This window comes from Phaseolus vulgaris, chromosome 4, assembly GCF_000499845.2.
Source record: "Phaseolus vulgaris cultivar G19833 chromosome 4, P. vulgaris v2.0, whole genome shotgun sequence".
Classification (NCBI taxonomy): Eukaryota; Viridiplantae; Streptophyta; class Magnoliopsida; order Fabales; family Fabaceae; genus Phaseolus; species Phaseolus vulgaris.
Window position 1 is genome coordinate 22,058,202 of NC_023756.2, and position 13,381 is coordinate 22,071,582.

Genomic DNA, 13,381 nt, shown 5'->3' on the forward strand with positions numbered 1-13,381 from the left:
TTAGCAAATCTACAGTTTTGTGAAAAATATAAACATGTTGCTTTTACAAATAAACTGATTGTTTTATGCAGAACACACAATACAAAATATAAAACAGTTTATCAAAGTAAAAAAGAGACAATTCACATAGAGAAATTTCTATTAGTTCCCTCTTAACCAAGAGCTACATCCAGTCCTCAACACACTGCTAAGAATTCACTAAGTAATCAAACCAGATTACAAAACAGTCAAAAGTATTGATCTTAAACCCTTCTAGAACACGCAATACTCTCAACAACAACACTGATTTCAGAAACACTATCTAAATTAGTTAACAACTCAATACAGAATAAAATAATGAATTAGAATACACTTGGGCTTTACAAAATTGAAGAACAGTAGAAGAAATAACCCAAAATTCTATTTCACACAGTAATAATGATCCAAGATATCAAAATTGATTCTAAAAGCTCTTTAATCTTCTCTCTTGAAAAATGTTTTAGTAAACTCTCTTCTTATTAAAATGATAAAAAAGCAATCTTTATATAGACTTTAAAATATGGTTAAAATGGTTTGATCATTTAATGAAACTATTTAAACCATATTAAAAACAATTTGAAAATCATAACAACATTTTGTTTAAATTACTTAATTGATTTTTAAAATAAACTGGTTTTTTTCATTTTCTATTAAAATCACAACATAAAAATTCAATTCATTTATCAAAATAATTGATTGATTCTTTTACAGAAAAACAAAAGAAAACAAATCCTTTTTAAATTATTTTAAAAACCTTAAGTGTTTTTCAATCGATTGATGCAATAAATCAATTTGTTGAAAAACTTGTTGTAGTCATCAGACTTAAACAAAAGTTATTTCAACTTATTTAAAATACGAATCAACTAATTAAAACTAACACAGATTTGAAAAACAAAACTTTCAAAGAGATTTCAAATAATAAGAACTTGGATCATAATTGTGTGTAAATTAACTACTCAAAATCTACCTAACTATACATACACACAACAACAAATTCATCATGCCAGATTTGGAAATCATCAAAGTCATCTTGTTCCACAACAGTTTTCGTTGGCAACCTTTCTGTTGGATTGACCGAGCCTATTCGGCACTAAAGGGAGAGCAACAGAAGAAAAAAAAAAGACAATGGCCACCACCACTCGGTCGCCTCATAAGACTATAAAGTGTCTGCCACCTTCTTTATCTTCCATCTAGCTCAGCTCCCTTTAACCGGCTGCCGCAACTGAAGACTGCTCCCCATTACTTCGTAGGGGTCTTAATTTATGAAGGGAGTTCAAGTCGGCCTCACACTGAACGAGGAGGAGGTGTTGAAGTCGAATCCTCATTGCGAACTCCTTAGACTCGAGCCCTGGTCTTAACCAGATTGGCTGGTGAGGAGTCTGACCAACAGGCGACTGAGGAGATCTCGCCTGGAGCATGAGCTGGTTGAAGCTTCTAGCTCGTTGAAGTTGACACTAGATGTTGTGCCCCAAGCTTAAGCTGAGCAATATGAGGTGCGCTCAACTGAAAAGAGGGAGAAGTTCCAAACAGCTGAATTAAATGCCTGATTGGGAGCAATAGTGTTGAACCTTGTGATGTTCAATGTTTTGAAGAATCCAAATCCTTTGAAGGATGTTGAAGTCTCTGCTTTGCTTGATGTTGCTGTGCTGGTTTAAGCTTTGTTCTGGGGTAGTTTATATGTTGTAATCCACCCTTGTATTAAATCTCAAGCAATTAGCATCTCAATCTTTATGAAAGTAAAATGTTTTTCAAACTAAGTTGAAACAACCGATTGTTTTGTCGAAACAACCGATTATTTATACTTAGGTGTTTTGAGAAAGATTGAAAACTGTTTTTGAATGGTTGAAACTGTTAATTACCAAAACAACCGATTGATTCGAGGAAACAACCGATTGTTTGTTTTGGAATCATAACAGAAAAATTGTTTTGTGTTTGACTGAGCTTTAAATGCTTTAACTGAATACGCTTCAGTCATTAAATGCTTTGACCAATCTTTTAATGCAATTTAAGAGTTTGTTAAGATTTGATAACAAACTACATCTTTGAATATATTAAGAAAAACATATTTGAGAATTAAGAATCTTTTGACAAAGTTTGTCTAAAGAGTTTTTCAAAGTGCTGAGATTGCTTAAGAGTTTGTGATTGATCAAGGTGATGGAATAGGATTTTACGTGTATTGATTTCAGATATTCATCTGTAACAAGTGTAATCTTTGTAATCTGTTGAACAATTCGTTTATGTGTTTGTTGAGATTGGTTGTGTGTTCTTGAGGTGTTCAAAATCAGCAATCTTAGTGTTGGCCAAGGAGAGTGTGTTTCTTGAGGTGTTCAAGGTTATTCTCTTGGTTGTTGTGTAAGTGATCAAGGTATGGTTGCTTAGTGGATATCCTCAGGGTTTCTGAGAAGACTGGATGTAGCTCTGGTTTGGAGTGAACCAGTATAAACAATTGTGTACAATCTCTCTATCTCTAACTCTTTAAATTCAGTTTATTTGTTGTTTGCTGGTATAAACAACCGATTGTTTCTACGAAACAACCGATTGTTTTTCTGGTATTACAGCTTTTGCTTGCTGTTTGGCTAACTGAATTGCTGAATCAATTGGTTTCTAAGATAAATTCATTCTAGCTTTAAAAAATTGTTAGGAAACTCTTTTAAACAATTCACCCCCCCTCTAGTTTAAAGCCATCTTTTCTAACAAATAGAGCTTGACCTGGAGAAGGTAGTGACTAAGAAGGTGACCATTGAAGCTGATAAGGCGTCGGTTGAAGCTGAACTTGTGAAATTCACGGATAACATCTTGGGTTTGTGCGAGTCAAGCTTCAACCAGGTCGTCTGACAAGACCACGTGTTATATCATGGTCCACCATTTGATGGCGAGTTTGACGTCAACAAAGATGTCCATGAAGATCGGCTGATCGCTTTTGAAGACATCCCCGTCGCCGAAGCTGGGTCAAGAGTTGATGTCCATGATGTCGAAGATGAAGATGATTAAGTCTTAGGCTTCAATATCTTTCTATTTGCTTCTCTTCAGGGTCGGTATATGGCTCCCCCTTCTCTTTTGATTAATGAAATGTATTTTCTCTTTAATATTTATTCTTTCAATGTCGAACGATCATTTACAATTAACAAAGTTGTTATCGGTTAGACTTTAATTATATAAAATGAACAAGTAATAAGTAAATTTTACCAATAATATTAGGATGGCCTTTAGTCGACCGATTTGCTTTATGTAGTCGACCGCGTGAGTTATTGATAGTTGTTTTAATCAGTCTCGGGAGGGATTGCCATGAAGGCAAAGCTTCCTTGGCTAATATGATCCAACTTTACAAGAAGATGACCACGAGCAAAAAAGACCATTTGAGGCTAGGTCAATCATCTCATGCTAAGACACAAGATCCCACCATCCATCAGAAGATTCTCAAGAGAAGAAAACTCGGGCATGGGCCAGAGTATCAATTATTCTTCCTTTTAGTCTTTTTAGGACAAGATTAAATTGTAATCAATTGGGATCACATTGGCCCAATTAGAATAAATAAGCTAGCTTGCGCTTATAGAAAACCTAGTTTCTAAAAAATCACCCCATGTATCATCCATGTGCTACACTCTCTTAACCTAGCTTCTTGAAAGGCCATTTTAACCGAGTTTTTAGAAGGTTTTCCCCTCCATGTGTGGCACCCTTGGCAAACCTTAGGCTTTAGATGTTTCCCCCATATTTCACCCCTTCTCTACCACTCTTACTCTCCAAGGCACTTGTATCTATAAATAGGGTGTCTCCCCTTTTGTAAAAACATGTTGATAAAGAAACTCTACTTAAGTAAGTCTTAAGTGTTCCTAAATTCTTTTGAGTCTTAACTTGGAAAAAATGGCTATAAGTGGCGACTCACATCCTCACTCATCTTGGAACATCCTCCTCTAAGTGGCATGATTCACTCCCATTCTCTCCACTCGATAAGCTTTTTCATCTCTTTTCTCTTTTACTTTATGTGTTATTCTTTACCACCATTATTATTCATTCCTTTGTTTCCATTCTCTTCTATCTTCATGATTAATCCTTTCTCTTTTATCTTGTTAATTGTTTCGAAATCATCATCATAGTATATTTTTTTCTTGGCAACCGACCGTGCCTCCTTATACACAAAGAGTCTATGTGTGATCACCTCAGGAAGGACTATCGACATATCGGATGCGATCCATGCAAAGAGATTGGCATTCTCTTTAACTCTTTGCTAAATTGCCTTGACATCGGTCATGGATAATGATGTCCCCAAGCTCGTCGTGCTTCTCATCTTGTAGGGGGACCGGTCAGAGGTCCTTTCCAGGCTCGAGTCGCGCCTCATTGATCTGAGGGTCGAGGTCAACTAAGGAAATTGTGTGCTCCTGTCAGGGCTCCTCTCACGAGGTCCTTCACTCTTCTTGTGGGTACCTTTGTTCTTGTGAGGTTTCCCGAATCGTCCAAGCCGTGTCCTTGTTAGTTGGTTCCACCCTTAAACTTGCCACACAGCATTCTTGTGCAACCTTCTAATCCACGTGCACAGTTAAAATGTCCCCAGATACCCATGGAAATTTATTTTCCAAATGAGGGGTTGATACGATTTCTCCCAAGTGATTGAGGGACTATCGACCCAATAGGATGTTGTAAGATATGTTGGCCTCCATCACTAAGTATCTTATCTTGATCATTCGACTTACTTTTCCTTCACTAATGTTGGTGTAGAAATCGATATATCCTCGAGTATCTACTCACTCTCGTGGGAAGCCGACGATATGGTCATCATACGGTTGAATTTTTTATTCTGGAATCCTCATCTTTTTAAAGGTCTTCGAGTATAGAATGTCAATCAAGCTCCCCTGATCAACTAGGGTCTTCATTATCGAGAAATTATCAATATCCACAGTTATAATCATAGGAGCGTTATAGGCAGGTTCAATCGTCTCTAAGTCCTCATTAGTGAAAGTAATGGGAGTCATCCTCAACCAGAAAGAAAAATCAGTCAAATTTATTGATTGTAATGCTCTAATTTGCTTCTCCCAAGCCGAGCTAGAGTTACCCCCTCCAGTGAAGCCCCCGCAATCGTGTTGATAACCTCCCTTCCATCTCTGCGAGCAGGTTTATGTAAGAATTGATGGCTTAAACAAGAGGGGGGTCGAATTATTTTATGATAAATTTTCGCAAATACTTGCTTCATAATGAATCCTTAACAAACAACTCAGATAAGCGCTTAGGGAAGGCAATGAAACAATCCAACAAAACAGTTATCAGAATTTCAACCGGTTAAAGTCACAATTTAATCGGTTCTTAATAGCAGCGAAAATATCAAACAGTTAGATAGTTTGAGAGAAAGAGAGATTTACACACAGAGATTATACTGATTCACTCAATCCCTGAGCTACATCCAGTTCTCAGTCAAACCACTAAGTTCCACTAGCAATCAATCACATAATACAAGCACACACCACAAAGAGGTGACTTTGAATCCCACAAAGCCTACTCAGTCCCTTTGCACACAAAACACCTCAAGACAGAACACCCGCTACCTTTACAGGATTTCAACAACAACCAATATGTAGAAGAACAATTACAAGATACTAAACAGGATAGAAACCACCTGGATTTATAGAACCAGAGATCCTATGATCAGCACTTGTCACCACACAACAAAGCTTGAAAACACTCTTGCTTTTTTAAAACTCTTTCACAAACCAAAACTTTTTCTCAAATCTGAATGAATACTTGTTGTATTTCTTGTCACCTTTGATTTGAAAATGAAGCTATATTTATAACCTTTGAAAAACTACCGTTGTAGGCATATTTGATTCACTAAATCAGTTAAAACAGGTTTTCAAATTTCTGTTATGAAAACATACATTTAACCGGTTGAAATGTGTCAAACAGTTACACAACTGATTTAAAAATAGTTTCACAACATCCAGCCAGCTAAGTAACAAACAACCGGTTATTTCGATAAATCAATCAGTTGTTTTTCCTTTGCTTAGAAAAAACACTTAGTTGCTTAAAACATATTTAATCAAGCTTTGTGTAGGCTTTCAAGGACTGATCTTACAAAGATTCTAAACACCCTAATCTAAACCCAAACCTAGAAAGCAGCACAACTTCAGGCTTCATGTGGATTTGATACATCAAAGCTCTCATCTTCAACAATCTCCCCCTATTTGATGGAGACAAATCCTTAGGATGCTTCAGAAATATTCTTTGTTTAGAATCTGTTGAATCCTACATTCTTTGAACAAACACAGGGCAATCCAATCCAAAACAGATATACATCAGAGACTAGCTCTCACTTGGTGATTTCCAAAAAGGAATATCAGCCAACTCAGATGAGAAACCAGCACGCATACACAGGTGCAAAAATAGATAAATTATTTCACATGAATAACGGGTTAAAATTTTGTAAAACAGTTTTAACAAAACTTAAATCTAAACCAGTTAAAACAGTTTATAATAGCAATGCTCAAATCATAATGAGTGCAAAAACATACAAAACATTACAAACCAAACTTCTCCCCCTATTTGTCTTATCAAATAGACAAATTGTAGGATGAAAAACAGTTTAAGATAAGGCATGCATATCAATTATTCCTAACTCATTTCTTAGAGAATAGAACCTGTCCTTTGATAAAGGTTTGGTGAAGATGTCAGCAAGCTGACTTTCTGTTGAAACAAACTTGATTAAGTCTCCTAGGAGCCCTTTAATTAAACATATTAGGTTTGTTGTTATTACTTTCTTTATTTGGGTGATTTGGAGGATGAGAAATTATATCAGATTCCAACTGGGTATCAACATCAACACTGACATTCAAAATGTAGGTAATTTTTCTCTTGAAATTTTTGGTATCAACACTAGGTCTGGGAAAGTTTCCCATCCTATCCAGGTTGTTTAGAGTTTTCCTTTGAATGGTTTCATCAAAGTTAATATTGATAGTGCTACTAGGGGTTCTTTTGATATTGTTGCATGTACTGGGATTTTTAGAGGGAGTCTAGGTGAGTATGTTGATGACTTCTCTTCTTATTTTGGTGTTTAGTCTTCCCTTTATGCTGAAATTATGGGATCCATCTTAGCCGTTGAGCATGCTAAAACAGTTGGTTATAAACATTTATGGTTGAAAAGTTATTCTACTTTGGTATGCCAAGCTTTTTCCTATGTGTAGCTGGTTCCTTTGTCTATTATAGAGGAAGATGGAAAAAATGATTGATGATTTGTAAAGATACGGAGGTCGGGATTTCTCATATTTTTAGGGAGTGAAACCATTGTGATGAAAAATTAGCCTATTTAAAATTGGCTAATAAACTTGAGTACAAATGGTATACTAGGATGCTCCTTGGTTTTTCTCTGGGCTTCATTTTTCTTAGGTTGTTTTAGGAGTTTTTTTTTTTATTTCTTTGCATGGTTTGGTTTAATCTTTCATGTTGGTTGTTTTTTCCTTTTTTTTTATGTATTGTATTATGTGGTGACATATGATCGTTGAGGTTTAGGGTATGAGCATAGGTAATGTCAAGTATCAAAGTGATGTGCCTGATATGAATAGTTTTTAAAAAAAATAAAAACTTCGATTTTGAATCTTGAAATCCTTTACAATCCTTCACGTAAAGAAATTACAGAATAAGACGAGAGAGAAAAAAAACATGCAAAAGTTATCTCCAATGAGAATAACTCCATGAATGATCTTTCAACAATTAATTTTGTAACATAAACCCAATGAATGTTTCTCTCAAGTATATATTTTTTCTCTGGTGTTTAGAATAATTCTCAAAAAAAAATTCAAAGTTGAATAAATGAAGATTCCTTAAAATGCTAGGTTTGGTAAATTTAATCCATTTAAAATCGGTATAAATAAACATATTTCATTGTCTATAAGACCATTTTTAATAGAATAATTTGTAATTCATATTCACTAAAATCATTTAAAAATATTTTAATCGATAAGAAAAAAAACTTCAAATTTCATATACTGGAAACTATACTAGTAGAGGGAGGATATATAACCAATCTATCTTAACATCTTAAATTCCTAGTTTTATTATAAAAGAGTCTAGTCTTACTAAATTTAAATATTTTAAATAAACTCAACCTAACTGTTAGTAATTGAAACGATTTAGGCAAAAATTATAAAAACCTAAATCCACTCAATCTTTATGTTCCCGTCGGTTGACCGGGATCGTCTTTGAGCGTGGCTTGTCCTCGCGAGCTAGGACACCTTCGTTTTGCTCCGTCTGTGAGTACCTGAAAAGAAGTGAACAAAGGGGCGTCCTCGCGGCCGTTTGCACTCCGACGATCAAGTCAGCTAGCGAGAAACATCAAAGGTGACGCACCTCCGTATCGGAACACTGTAAACGAATGCTCTGAAGGTGGTCAGAAATAACTGAGTGACTAAAACTGTGTTGCCCTAATTGCCTTGTGCACACAGTGGGTGCGCAGCGAAAACAACTAGGGATTGTGCTCTGTGTAACTATGAGAATTTGGTCAAAACTCCGGTCCCCTTCAAATGCCCCCAGGTCCCTTTTTATACATCTCTCATGTTTAAAGCGCGTTAAAGCGCATTGAAAGCGTATAAAAATATTCCTTAGAACGTTCAAATCTTAACTGAATTAACGCGTACCTTGGCAAACTTTCACTGAAACCTTTAATGAGCACGTGCGCATCGTCACGTGCCTTTCTGACTTGATCGTTATTCTGCGCAAAGGGTCCCACAGCGCCGCAACCCAACTTAGGGTTATTCCACTATGTGAGCCCTTTTTCCTCGAAGTGCTTCTAGCGCGTGGGGTGACTTTCTGGGTGCCAACTCATGCGCCCCAATCGCTAGTCACTCGCCCTGGGGGTGTATCTACCTTTCTCTCGTATCATGCACGTGGTTCTCCCCTGGTCATGGCCCTCTCATGGGTCGTATCTATCTCAGGGTCTCCCAGCAGTGGCGTAGATACTTCACGAGTCAGGTTTACCCCCTACTGGTACTAGAACTTATGGCCTTGAAGCCACCTTTCTTTGTTACTGTTCTGAGCTATCAAGGTCCAAGGTTTTCTCACGGTGTCGCTCCCTCCACGGTCTTTCCTACCCATGGGCATCGGGGGGTAACACCATCGATATCTCCGCTTGGCTATGTCTTCTCTTGGCGATGCCTTATCTTGGCGACGCCTTCTTTTGGCGACTGTTCCTCTTGGGCGATGTCTTTGCTTGGTGATGCCTTTGCTTGGCGATGCCTCTTTGCTTGGCGATGCCTCTCTTGGGCGATGCCTCTCTTGGGCGATGTCTGACCACCTGATCTTCCATTATCTAACACGTCGGTGACACACAAAGCGGCGACAACCGATTATGTATGCCGCAGAACGCCACTTCCATAAACGGCGACTATGTACACCGCAGAACGCCACTTCCATAAATGGCGACTATGTACACCACAGAACGCCACTTCCATAAACGGCGACTATGTTGACTTCTTGACCACCCACCTTTCTCTTGTCCACGTCATCACACCCGTTGACATGATCGGTACACTTTACAATTTTGTTAGATTAGATGACGGTTTAATTAAATATAATCTAACTTTACCCTCATCTTTCAAGTTGTCTCGATTACCTTACTACAGTACGAATTTAAATTGATTGGTATAAATTAGTTTGCTAAATTAGCTTTTTCATATTTTATCCATAATTATCAAATTTTGAACATATACTGTTTGATTAATCTATGAACATGCATTTATAATTTAGAAAGCTTAACATTAAATTTATTCGTAATAATAATAGTTGGCATAATCTCATCAATAATGAAGAAAATATGTGTGTCGTAAATAAATTATCATTAAATTTAATTGCTGATATAATTCTTATAACTATAAAAACTTTTCATTTTAGTAATTTTTATCTTACATTTCTAAATGTATCAATTTATTTGAAAACATTTTTAGCTTTTATATATAAAGAGACTAAATGGATGAGCTTAAGTACAAGGACTAAAAGCAAAAGATTATAGCTATAAAGATAAAAACGGATAATTAAACCTTATCGGTAATATAAATTATTTACGATAAACTTATTTTTCTTACTAACATAAAGTTTTTAAACATTTCAAAGAAAAATTTAATTAAGAAAAATGAGATTTTTGCTTCTTACACCCATAATTACATTTATGTTAGCAACAAAAAAAAAGTTAAAAACTATCTTTTGTTGTCTTACCACTTCACCACGGTTACATCTATTATAATCAGGTCGATTCTTTCCGCATCATATTAATTCATATTTGCACCCAACACACTCATTTTGTCCTTAATGATTTAAATTTTTTGTCTTCTGGATATTCATATCAATAAATTAAATTACAAAGTTCCGGATATATAAATTCAGATTTAATATGTGACTTCCAAATTTCACCATCCAGAAGCTTATCTGGACAGCATAAATAACCTTTCGGATGTCAAGATCCAGAAGCAAACATAAATGAGTTTCGGATCTCAATCCTCAGTACCATTTACAACACACTATTTCGGATATGAAAATCTGGAACTCATAACTCACTTCTGGATATGACCATCCGAAAGCTTAAATGAAATATGAAAATGACCTTCCAGATTTTTAAATCCAGAATGTATAAAAATCACTTCCAGATATTGGCATCCGTAAAAAATGTGTAAAAAAGGCATAATGGGATTTTAAAATTTTTGTTGGGTGCCAGACAAAATTGATTGAGTGCAGGAAGCAATGCTTATCATCAATGTTCCTGAGTTTCTTGACGAATATTACAACATTACCAGGATGCCTAAAGCCTCCACCAAGGAAAAGGTGAAAACACACACATAGGAGAAGAATAAAGAGAGAGGGAAGGAGAAATGTTGGGTTTGGTAGAGATTATATTGAAAAAACATAATTTTTTTTCCTTCTAGATTACTTAATCCCAAAACATTCAAAGTAAACATGTAGTATTTCTTGTTCCAAAAAGCTTGTTCTGAATTTATTTTTTATAAAGTATCATATGTTCTAAAAAGATTTGTTCAAGAAAAATTATTTTGAAAAACTTGTTTAGGAGAGTTTGTTCTAAAAATCATTTTATATTCTAAAAAATTTGTTCTAAAAATTGTTTTTGAAATATTATTTTAGGAGATCTCTAAAATAGATAATGTTATACTCACCATTGAAATATAGCATGGAAATAAAATAGTCATTTTAAAAATTATGAAGGTACATTTAATAATTACAAGAGTGCAAGAAGCAAAATTCAAAAATTGACTTTAACACAAGCTACATATAGCCTATAGAAACAGAAGTTGAACATTTACACAAACCAAAAATGCCATATGTATCACCATGTTTTGGGCTAGCAAACATCTTTGGCCTAATGTCGTTCTACTTAACAACACCCTAAATCGGTTGCTTCTTCCTACACCTCCATACCTTCTTGTGTCACCCCCATATATTTTTATATTCCAAAAATACCTTTTTTTTAATATTTCAGATTACATAATCCAGAAGTATTTTTCTAGATCTAGAATTAGCTTCCGGATTATGTAATCCAGAAGCCTTTGTGATTAGTTTCCGGATTACATAATCTGGAAGTCTTTTCTATACATAAGATTAGCTTCCAGATGATGTAATCTGGAAGCCTTTTTTCAGATGTGTGATTAGTTTCTGAATTACATAATCCGAAAGTCTTTTTTAAATATGAGATTGACTTCTGGATTATGTAATCCATATAATATATTCGGATATTATGGATTGCATAATCCATAGACTTATTTCAAATGCAAAAAAAAGAATTTCAGATTTTATAAATCTCAATAATACTTTCGGATTCAAAAACATCTTCCAAATTATGTATGGAGGTGAGATAAAAAAGGAGAAAACGTTATTTTTATATTTAGTATGGGATGACAGAATAAGGTATGGAAGTGTTGGAAGAAAGAGTTTCGTAAATCTTGGCTGCAATTTGTGTCCAACCAAGTTCACAATAGATTATGGACCCAACAAAACCCTACAGTATATTCTTTATTTTAATTTTAAATAATTAATGCTCACACGTTAGAGAATTGGAATGTTTATAAATAACAAATTGGTAATTATCAGATAAATTAACATCAAAGTGGCTGTAGTTTAGTGGTGAGAATTCCACGTTGTGGCCGTGGAGACCTGGGCTCGAATCCCAGCAGCCACATTCCTTTTATTATTTTTTATTTAGATTTGATTTTAATAAATCAATTTCTTTAGTCTTATTATTAATCAATATGTTTGAATGTTGTATTAAAATCATGATCGCTGTTTAAATTATAAAATGACCATTTCTCATGTTTATTCTCTTACTGGCCCTTATATAATTTTAAAAAAAATTATTTTTAAATTAATAATTTTAAATTTTAATTTGTATGAAAGAGATTTAATTGTAATACAAATTTACCAAATATAAGGAAATTTGTGTACATTTTTAAAATGATTTGGACAATCTTTAGATTTAAAATTCTGAAATAATTTTATAAATATCTTATCGCAAAGCCTTTATAATATTAAAAAAAAAATTGTTGTGTTATGTCATATATTAAGTCCAGTAAATTTATGAGTATTTCACTTTTGGACTTAAAATGTTCTCTCACTTTTCTTACATGTGAAGGCTAATAATTTCAATTAATAGTTAAGCATGTGTCTAAGAAAGACTCAATCACTAGTTTGTATTAGTGAAGTGTAATGAATATTCAACTTTGAAGAAAAGAATTTACAACACAATAGAATTTGAGATAATTAAGCAGACGAAATATAAAGAAGGAACTGAAAAAAAAAAACTGTATGTCAATTGGGAGAAACATATTATAAGTAGGACAGGTTTTTTTTTTATCAACAATAAAAAATAAATAAATAGGGATCACTTCAGGGGTGGTCCAACCCTTATACAGAAAAACAAGACATCAAACACCTAAAAACGCGTCTACCAACCTAACACACCGGCACCCAAACCACCTATAACCAGAATCAATGAAACAGCCTCATACAAGCCAAAGGATTTAGAACCCAACTAGAATAAGGGAAATAATCAGAATTAGACTTTGCAACAATCCAAGACCACACATTTACTTGCATCGAAGCAAACACTTCAGACACATCTTTCACACCTCTATTGAAGATGATCGAGTTCCTATGTTTCCAAATTTCGCTCACTATACCAACCCAAATTGCACTCCAGAAATCATTAACTGACTCAGAAGCCTGACTCATCCTGAACTGTGAAAAGTTTGTCAAAGGGTCCTTGTGGATCACGAACGACACACCAAGTCACTCAAAGCACAAACACCAAACATGCCAAGCAAACCTGCAAACAAAAAACAAGTGACAAGAGGACTCTTCCTCATCCCCACACAGACAACACAAAGAA

General features: G+C 34.8%; 1 non-coding gene across 1 annotated transcript; it reads left to right on the plus strand.

The window, feature by feature from the left end:
• The first annotated feature begins 12,103 nt into the window (after positions 1 to 12,103).
• On the plus strand, positions 12,104 to 12,175 carry TRNAH-GUG (transfer RNA histidin (anticodon GUG)). Its single transcript has one exon. It is a non-coding gene; the product is annotated as a tRNA-His (tRNA).
• The last annotated feature ends 1,206 nt before the right edge of the window (positions 12,176 to 13,381 follow it).